Source organism: Lineus longissimus, chromosome 6 (genome assembly GCF_910592395.1).
Source record: "Lineus longissimus chromosome 6, tnLinLong1.2, whole genome shotgun sequence".
Lineage (NCBI taxonomy): Eukaryota > Metazoa > Nemertea > Pilidiophora > Heteronemertea > Lineidae > Lineus > Lineus longissimus.
This window is the reverse complement of record NC_088313.1, coordinates 13,621,901-13,631,827: the sequence shown is the minus strand read 5'-3', so window position 1 is coordinate 13,631,827 and position 9,927 is coordinate 13,621,901. Positions and strand designations below refer to the sequence as shown.

General features: G+C 42.8%; 1 pseudogene; it reads right to left on the bottom strand.

The window, feature by feature from the left end:
• Window positions 1-1,962: 1,962 nt before the first annotated feature.
• LOC135489993 (snake venom 5'-nucleotidase-like) lies at window positions 1,963-9,920 on the bottom strand (annotated as a pseudogene).
• Window positions 9,921-9,927: the final 7 nt, after the last annotated feature.

The window sequence follows — 9,927 nt, the reverse complement described above, 5'->3', positions numbered from 1 at the left end:
CTGGAATGCATGTTTTGTTTTTGTTTGATACAGCATAGATAAAACTAGACCGCAACCTCTCTGGAATAGACAGTTGTTTTCATGAGCCATACGCAGCACAGATAAGACATGACCGCAATACCTCTCTGGACCATACACCACGTCAAAGATAACGATGCGAAGTCAACAGACGGCGCCACCGTCTTGGGAAAAGTAAAAACGACATCGACAACTTCAGGTTTTTGTTGATATAAACGACTAGCGGGAAAATGCACATGTGTTGTTATGTCACTATTGCATCTATTCGTAGTAGACTGTCGTATTTTGAGATCCCCTTTCTTTTCAACATCATCAATCATACTAGTATATCATAACCATGGATAGAGATAAACTTTATTGATCTAACAGCATCCGGCCGCCAGCAATCTACAGTGGCGCCGCCTGTTGACTTCGCATCGTTATCTTTGACGTGGTGTATGGTCCAGAGAGGTATTGCGGTCATGTCTTATCTGTGCTGTGTATGGCTCATGAAAACAACTGTCTATCCCAGAGAGGTTGCGGTCTAGTTTTATCTATGCTGTATCAAACAAAAACAAAACATGCATTCCAGATGTCTTTGATGTGGCACATAAAGGAGTATCAATCTACGTGCCCTTGATATGCTACACAAGTGTCTTTGCATTGGTTTGTCTTCATTTGCGGTAATAACTGCCCATAATACTGCATCAGTCACGACCAACTTCTCATCAGAAAGCGTCACCACTGACCAGCATATTCAATGTTCAGTTCCAACCTGTACCAGTCCAATGCACGCCTGTCATGGTCAGCAGTGGTCAGCTTAGCGCGATATGGAACATTCTTCCGAAACTCAAGCGAGGGAAGTCTGCTCATTAGCATATCTCGCGCACTGCTCCTTCAAGGGGTATCCTTGCTGCTCCTTCTTGTCAAACATCGTAGTGAAATCGTAATGGAAAACGTCTGGCTTTGCGCCAGACATTGAGACTAATAGTGAAGAACTAATAGGTAAAGAACTTCTACTTGCGCGAGACTGCTGTGATAAAATTATCATTGCAGTGACGTACACATATATTTTTTACAATCAAAAATGCCCTCAAAAGACGACATGGAATGATTATTTTATTGATATTTCCTACTATATACCTTCCAATTATCACTTTATACAAATAGATCGGCGTTAGGTCGCATGCCTTTCTTTTCTAGTGACACTATAAAGCAAAATAGTTGCAACCCCGTATTAAAATGCGCTATAAGTCCAATAATAAGTGACGGTGACCCGTTATAAATGTTTCGCCAGCTTCGCTTTTTTGCCGCTAAGCGGCGCTTTGGGCCCTTGCGTCAAGCACTGTACATTAAATTCGATGTTTACCTGGGGACAAGAATTTGTTTATCAACAAGGGTAAGGCCTAATCTGGGGGATTAGAACTCCTTTAAAACATAGTGAATGCTAATTTCAAGGGTTGGAGTCTATTCTTTGTTTTCCAACAAAAAGCCTCCCATGTTTTAAATGAGCATTCAATTCATTTGGAAATAGTTTTAATTGCTTCAGATTTGGAGGTCTGCCTGTGAAAAGGGCTTTTTCAAAATGGACAAAATTCATTTCGCAAACCCGTCTACTTAGCTCGAGGTTGGATAGGTCTGCAAATCGGTACTCTGTTGTGAAGTACTACCGCTAAAAATATTTCAAAAAATAAAAATGTTTTGGTTTCAAGTGAACTTGTGAAGTTGATGGAAATTAAATTATTTTCGTAAAAAACATTCATTCGTTGTAACCACAACCGAAAACCGCCATCTAGTAGGTCACGCACATGTATTAAACCAATCCGCTCGCGGTTGAACGAAAATAGTTCAGTTTGAGATCAATGCGTGGTCTCACCATACCAGTTGAATGGTATTTTCCATTTAAATATAATTTTTCTTAAATTGAAAATTAGGTGTGTTTAAAATGAAGAAAATTATGGAGTTTCAGTCCAATTGTCTTACTTTTGTGGTCAAAAAGCTGATTCGCGGGATTACTTGCTACTTGATAAAAAATATCCTACTGATTCCATAACATGTACATGTATGTGTCTCTTCGGAAAAGCACTGTCATAATTATTGCACATATCATCAAGTAATAGTTCATATTATTATTTCCCGCTCTATTGCCTAATAGTCGTCCCCCCGTGGATCCATTGACGAATCGTATCCTTTCCTCTAATCCTATTGCTATTGGCGACATCTTCCTGACGTGTTCCTCTAGCACATCCGTGTCAAGGTCACCTGGAAAGTATTGGAAGCAAATACATATTAAACTATAGAAGATAGAGTCAAATCATATAAGGTGGTGGGAACCAGAAGCTATTGAGTGACAATTCGGGCGAAAATGAGTTGAGTGCATGTAACACCTCTGACACTAATGCTATTTTCTGACAGGGACTCGTCGATGTATTCAATTCCGTAAATCAGCCGCACTCCACTTTCCATTGGAAATTAGATGTTGAGGACCCATAACCGACAAATTTTCTCAAAACAGGAGTGTCACTTTATAGACTCTGGTTCTCACCGCTTCACTTGTTCCGGGGCGGGCTATCTCTCCCGGGATCTTAGATCCCTTTGACATCGGCACTATTTTCCTGTATGCAGGTAACATCCACATCCAGAAAATTCCTAATCGGTGCGAAAACAACATTGCGAATTTTTCCGACAAAATGTTTTGTTCAGTGTCTCAGAAGAAAGTAAGAACTTTCTTGTGGCATAAACATTACCGTAGTGTGCAGTTGTTTCGCTCGCAAATTCGCTTATAAAAGTGGCATTCACCGTGCTTGTATATCAGTCTCCACAATGGCACTGTTGAAATTCATATACTGCACAGCACATGTACATAATTGTGTATTATCAAACATATATAAGCGTCGCTCGCCTTGTATATTTTTGGCATTATTGAATTCCAGTTTACTAGTAATTTTTGAACGAACGGAGTTGGTCTTCAAAGGTATCATTTAATAGTCATATTTGAGTCTTATCATGATTACAATATTCCAATGCGCTTCTTACCGTTAACATGTCTTGAAATTAAGTTGGGTTTAATCATGCCGTAGCTGTCGCCTCCATCTATGATAAAGGTCGGGGCAACCAGCTGGTAAACCTTCTCGTCCTGCAGGGGGCTGAACGAAGGCATCTCACAATCTCCGCATCGGGCCTTCACACTCACCACCCGGGCGCCAATGGGTCTGGCGAGATCGTACGTCACAATCAACCCTGAAATGTGGAACACTCTGCCGATAAGCATACGAACTGCCAAGCATTCCACTTCAATGTTTTACTCTTTTTTAGTGGGGATGTGACTTTTTGAGCAAGCGCTTTTGAACATTGATCAATCTTGGAAAGAGCACTTTATCAAGTGTTTATTTTCATGATCATGATCATCATGATCATCATGATCATGACCATCAAGAAAACTTGTTTGTGGTCATTGCATAAGTAAACGTTTTATTGTAGATTTTACACAGATTCCAGGATGGCTGCCACGGAACCGGCCGTTATATGGTTACAATCGCTGCTGAATCACACAGCCGAGTATAAAGATCTGTTCCTGGAGTGGCGTTCCGAAGATCCAGGAGCATCCAGGAGCTGGAAAAAGAGTGGGCGTGCACTGCATTTTTCATCTAAATTCCTGGTGTGTTCGAAAATTTCAGCCTGAGGGTAAATTTCAAATATTTTCATGAAAAAGGGGGGAAGCATATGTTTCGCCGCCCCCCCCCCCCCTCACCCCTTGGACTTGCATCTGTTCGGTTATGATAACGACGTTTATTGCGTCATGAAATGAATTATGGAAGAATCTGGGTGACGGTCAGTAAGCAACCAAACCCTTTGTGTACACTAAGTAATCCTATACTCATTGTGATTTCGATGGGTTGGTTTTAGGTTTTAGCGATCAATTCCCAAAGGAATAATAAGGCATTTCATATTCCCAAAGAAGTTCTGAAAATAGGGTAACCAGATCTTTAGTTACCTGAAACCTATAAGAATCGTCCAGCCTGCTTCACCGCATCCCATTTACTAACAGAATGTTCCAGGACCTCTCTCATGTGTTTTCCCTTTAGCTCGAATATATCGACGGTGTTTCGGAATGGGCAAACTCTCAAGATATCCGCGAGGGTCACATTGCCTTAAATAAGAAATGAGCACATGCATTGATCAGTATGAAGTTACATGTATGATAAAATCCTAAAGAATTTGCAAGAGAGGTTGTGTGTGCGGTGATACAGCCAAGAGCAAACTGAGAGGACACGATCGGCCAATCGTCAACCAACACCAGGCGGGAGTTGTTTCACTGAACACGAATCCTTGAAAAACCAGAGTCAGTCATAGCCTCCTCCCCTCGCACATGTTACTGGCCCAGGAATAAACCGTTGGTTTTTCGCGGGACGAGGCCGTCAAATCTCTTCTCCGCCATCTCAAAACGGCTCTTACATCTTTCCTAGCAACCCAGTCACCATTGAAAACACGGCATCTTAAAAAACGCGCTTTCATTGGCTGAAGTTTTAAATGCATGAGACGCACCTGCTTGATCCGAACGTATGCATCAGTTACATACCACCGTATGCGATGGAAAAACTATTTCTGCAAGGAAAATATCGAAGGACTCGAAATCAAGGAACACAGTATGACTCGGAAGCTAGATTTTTGACATAATGCCCGGAGTTCAGGATTTGGTTCACATGGTTTGTTATCGGTGTGCGAGAAAGAAAACATGGAGTCATTTAAAAATTCCATTTTACCAAACTTGTCACTTGTTCCTACCTTTACTTATAAATGAACTAATTCCACCCGAATTCATCAGTCCGATGGAGGGTTTCGTCCAGTTAACACCATCAGGGTGGTCAAGGTTCTGATGGACCATGCCATCAGCGATGAAATTACCTGGAAGAGAGCTGGATCGCTTAGAAGGACAAGGACGACTAACAAATGGGTTTCGAGATATTTTTTGTAAGCATTCTCTTTCTTGCTAGCTAGCTTTGGGGGGGGGGGGGACAAAAACACACTTCTTAAAAAAACTCTGTGAACTTTGGCATCTGCCCCCTGCACCTCAACGAGCTTGTTGTGTAGTAGCACCTTCAGGTTATGACTGTGGATTGCTCTATAGAAGCAGCCCGATTTCTAAATCATAGTGAAGAACAAGGCCAACACCATTGTCTCCGGAGTGTAGACTATGGTGACATATCGTTTGATTCCAACTCCAAAGACAACACTACATGCGGCTCCCTTCAAACTCTGTCAGTATCTTCGCGAATACCGAATCAAACCCAAGTATGTGGGGCGAACAACCGGCTGGAAGATCCATTGTGTGTAGATGTCACACACAACCCCAAGTGGTATTAAAACAACAAACCATGGGGATGTATTACGGAGGGTAAAAAATGCGTCATAACTTCGAGAGGGTCCTTTTCTGGTATTGGTACTCGCACAGCACGAGGACTCTTCTTTTTCTTCTTCTGCGCTCGGAGTTAGTTTGAGACGCACGCCAGACAGTTAGCCCGTTTTCTAGGTCGGCTGTCATGGAGGGTTCCGCTAACAGTGCTCCAGAGCTTTTTAGCGAGGGCCAGTCTTCTTCTCTATCTTCCATTAGTATAGGGAGCAGTTCTGCAGTGCAGGAGCAGGAATCTATTCTCCTGCGCAAAATTCACATCGATCAGATTCGTATGGAGTCATTTCCTTAGGCGCAGTGTTTCAAGTCGTTTGATAGTCACCTGATGCTTTCTGACTGTGAGTGATGTTGACAGTCTTGGGGGTACACGAAGGACGAAACAGCATGCAATAGTTCATCGCCCGGTTTCATACATCATATGTTCATGTACATGTACATGCACATATACCTACCGAGATTGCACTCTTGTAGACGACAGTGCCCCCGGATTCCGTCCAAAATACGTGACTGCGCCCAGCCACCTTTACTGGCATCCAGTTTTTCATTTCTTCCAAGATTGTTGCATCTAGTGTAGAAAAGGATCAAAGTCATTAAAAACTTCACCTTTTTTACGTCACTACTTGCACAGCCCAAAATATGATACTGCAATATGTTTATGTAGATGAATGTGGAATCGACAGGCAAACCAATCACGTCGAGTCATGTATAAACCAATCATGGTGAAGCATAGGCTACAGGTGGCACCACGGCTTCAAAAGTGACCGCCAAGCCATTCTTTTGCCCTGACCAAGAAAGAGACGCCGACGAACTGGTGGGTCCGTTGGTTGCCACATTACTTTCGAATTCCCATTGCACCATTTTACGGGGTAGAGTTTTGGGGTCAATCAGATCCAGTATTCGAACTGCTGATCAGGCCTAATGATAACAACTCCTTACCTTGTGCAGTATCATTATCGAGAAGAATCGGGTTGCCACTCCAGCTTTCCACGATCCCGTTATCATCGAAGTCAACTTGTAAGAACCCGAGGTATTTGCCGAAAGTGTAGTCTTGGACCACCAATACCTTGCCACCGTCCTTCTTGTTGACCACAGTGGGGTACTCTCCTACTGGCTTGTCGTTTGAGGGTGGGGTTCTTTGAAAGAAGAAGTGATAGAGTGTTGAGCTTTTATGGGGATGTTTGTTCTGTGCGCCAGGTTCTGGACATATTTTGCAATTTTGCCCAAGGCAATGGACATGTTTCGCGAAAACGATGAATTCATTTACGCGACACTCTAAAACCATTTTTAAAACAAATTAGCTGAAGGAGATATCGGGGAAATATTTTTTTAAATGATAAAATGCCTTCACGACTTCGTATTCGATCGTAAACACTTGCGAAGATCGCAGTAATCTAATATCTGTGGCCTTGATAGGCATTCACCCTAATTACTTATGTGTTTGCGGGGGGGGGGGGGGATTACAATGCAACTTTCGATGCAAATACCCATATCTGATTCAATAATTTTCCTCTTACACCAACAATTAAAATGTTCGGACCGGGGGCATTTCTTCTCATACCTACCCATGTACAAGAAGATATCCGTGTGTCCACCCACGATGACGTCTTCGCAATTTTCAGATCATCATTATAACCAGCGTGGCCCACCGCTATGATCTTATCGACGCCTTCACTCTTCCTTTTGTCCACTTCCTTCTGAATCGAGGCAGCCTCGTCTTCTAAAATTAAGTTGCCTGAAAGACGGAATCTCATGTACTCCAATGAAGAAAATGAACCTTCTCATTTTGTGTTTAAAATCTGGCACAGATCAGTAGGCCAGCTTCGTCCTAATGAACAGAGGTGACAATAGGGCCCGCTGTAGGCTTCCATTAAGAAACTTGATGAAATACAATGCCCTCTCTGCGCCACACTCAGAATCAAAGCAATTATTTCTTGCAGTTCACGGACGAACATGGTCGGGCCACGATTGTGCCATATTAACTCTACCGATCAGGGTTAGATCTCTGTACAGTTACCGTTGTCGTGTGGCCAATGATCCCGATCTTCCGACCGCCTACAACTTTTGTCGTGGACTTCTGGAACTTTTCATTAATTAAGATAGTCTATGTTATTCACCATACCAAGCAGAGATTAATCTATACTTGCCCATACCAAAAATATCTTCCCAGCGATGTTTTGGAAGCTTTTTTGGAAATTTCACGCCTCTAGTTTTGTCAGAAAGGGACAAGGGAGCCCCTTAATATGCCAATCTTTTCCGACGATTGATGGAAACGTCGTTGCGTCTTAATAGCGGGGTGACGTGAACTCGGATCACGGCGTGCACACGTCGCGGGAAAGGTCTTTCGCGCCAGGACTTGCGCGTACTAGAAATAACGAATAACGCGTTTTTCTGGAGATGCTTTACCAAAGAGCCAAGAGCCAAGAGCCACGATCACCTTTTTTTAGCAGGACAGATAGGCGTACGTACTTGTCTATCACTGCGCAATCTACACGGTCCTACTGGTCAATGTTATATCCAATACGCGATAGCAGGTTGTTTTCAACGTAAAATCGCCGGTAGGCCCCAAGCGATTTTTCTGGGGAGCTGGCATCCCCATCCGGATCCACTCTTGGCTCTTAAATAGAGTATTGGCTCTTGGCTCCTGGCTCTTGGCTCTTAGTTTAGGGTGTCCCGTTTTTAGCTCACCTCTTGGGAGCTTATACGACACCGTGACGTCCGTCGTCCGTCGTCGTCGTCCGTTAGCGGAGCACGTTTCGTCAACGCTAGGGCTAGATGGCTAAAACTTTTTGTGATGGTAGCTTTGGGGTAATATGCCCAGACATATTTTTCTTTTTCGCGATATGACCTACTTTCTTGTCTCCAGGCGGCCATCTAGGAAATTGGTTTTTTGCCTTTTTGAAGCTAATGGTTGTACGTAGAGTGACAAATTTTTTTATGGTGGGTGTATCTAATAAGGTTAAATGACATATCACCCGGGTTTTTGATTTGACCTACTTTTCAAGGTCACAGAGGTCAAAGTTCACTAAATACCTGATTGGTGGCACGTTTCGTTTCTATTTGAGCTAGAAGGTTCTAAACTTGTGAGGACATATATCTAGGGACCCTCTATTCTACCCCCAAAATTTGTCCCGCTCGGATCTCAAATATGGCCGCCAGACGGCCATCTTGAAAATTAAACAAAGTCGGATTGAAACCAAATTTCATGTGATTGTATATTTATGTACTCTCTACAACGTCCCTGATTTTCAGTCAAATCCAATGACCAATATGACCATCTTGAAAATAAACAAAGTCCTATTACTTCGAAACTAATGATTGGATTGCAACCAAACTTCATGTGATTATGTATCTATGTACTCAATATGGCCGCCAGGCCGCCATCTTGAAAATCCAACGAGGTCCTATTACTCCTAAACTGTTGAACAGATGTCAACCAATTTCCATGTGACATGTACACTCTTCAGTAACCCTGAAATTCAGTCAACTTTGTAACCAAAATGAAAAACTTAGATGGTACCGGTAATTTTCTTTTGTGCCATTGAGCCAAGAAGAAGAATATTATTCAATGGAATCAAAACTGGTGAAACTAGCCAGAAACTGCTCTCCCCATATCCACTGCAAATGACATGCATTACATTACCCGAGGTGAGCACATGGTCCCTGGACCATTTCATTCTACTATCTAAGAGCTGAAAAAACGGAAGAACAAACATACTACAATAATAATGCCAATGTTCCATTAATGAATTGATACCACACTGGAAGTATTGATTGTTGTCACCAGAACCGCTCGGGTGGAGCTGAAATGTCTGCCAAAACAGTAGCCAACCACTGCAAAAGACTTTGCTACCGAAATAGGTCTATTGTAAGTGTATGGCATCAATACTACATGTAGGATGACATACAGCGACATATGTTAGAGTATTAAGACGGCAGGACAATAGGGATCCTTGCGTATACCAATACGGATTAAATTGTGTAGAAAGAGTTCGGAGTTTGTGTTCATCTCTGTGCGTGTATTATGTGAAAAGGATCCGTGATATGTGCCCGATTTCAACCTCCCGATTTTGATGGTTGTCGCGTCCTTATGCGTTCGGTCATTCTTTATTGTGAATAATAAATTCATATTTTTGCAATACCACTGATCAACGAAATAAGCATACACACCATCGCGTCATATCCAATTGTGTTCATAAAATACGAAGCGGCCTTTCCTTTATATATGCGAAACCACAGCGTCCCTTTAAACTGGTCTCCGCCATCCAGCAGCAACGAATTTGGATACTTGGCTCGGAGTTCGTTCACCTTGGTTTTCCTGCGCCCAACACCCCCGAAACATTCGCCCGCTGCGTCTTTGAGGCTGAGCAGGATTCGCCGTATTTATCCGTCTGTTCGAACCTGGTGTGGACATCATACGTGTGCATGATTGTCAGTGTAAATTTCGACAAGGCAGGTTGTGCGAGAAGCACGATGCCGACAGCGAAAAATCCTACGTCTCTCATCTTCATTCGGGTTCCGTA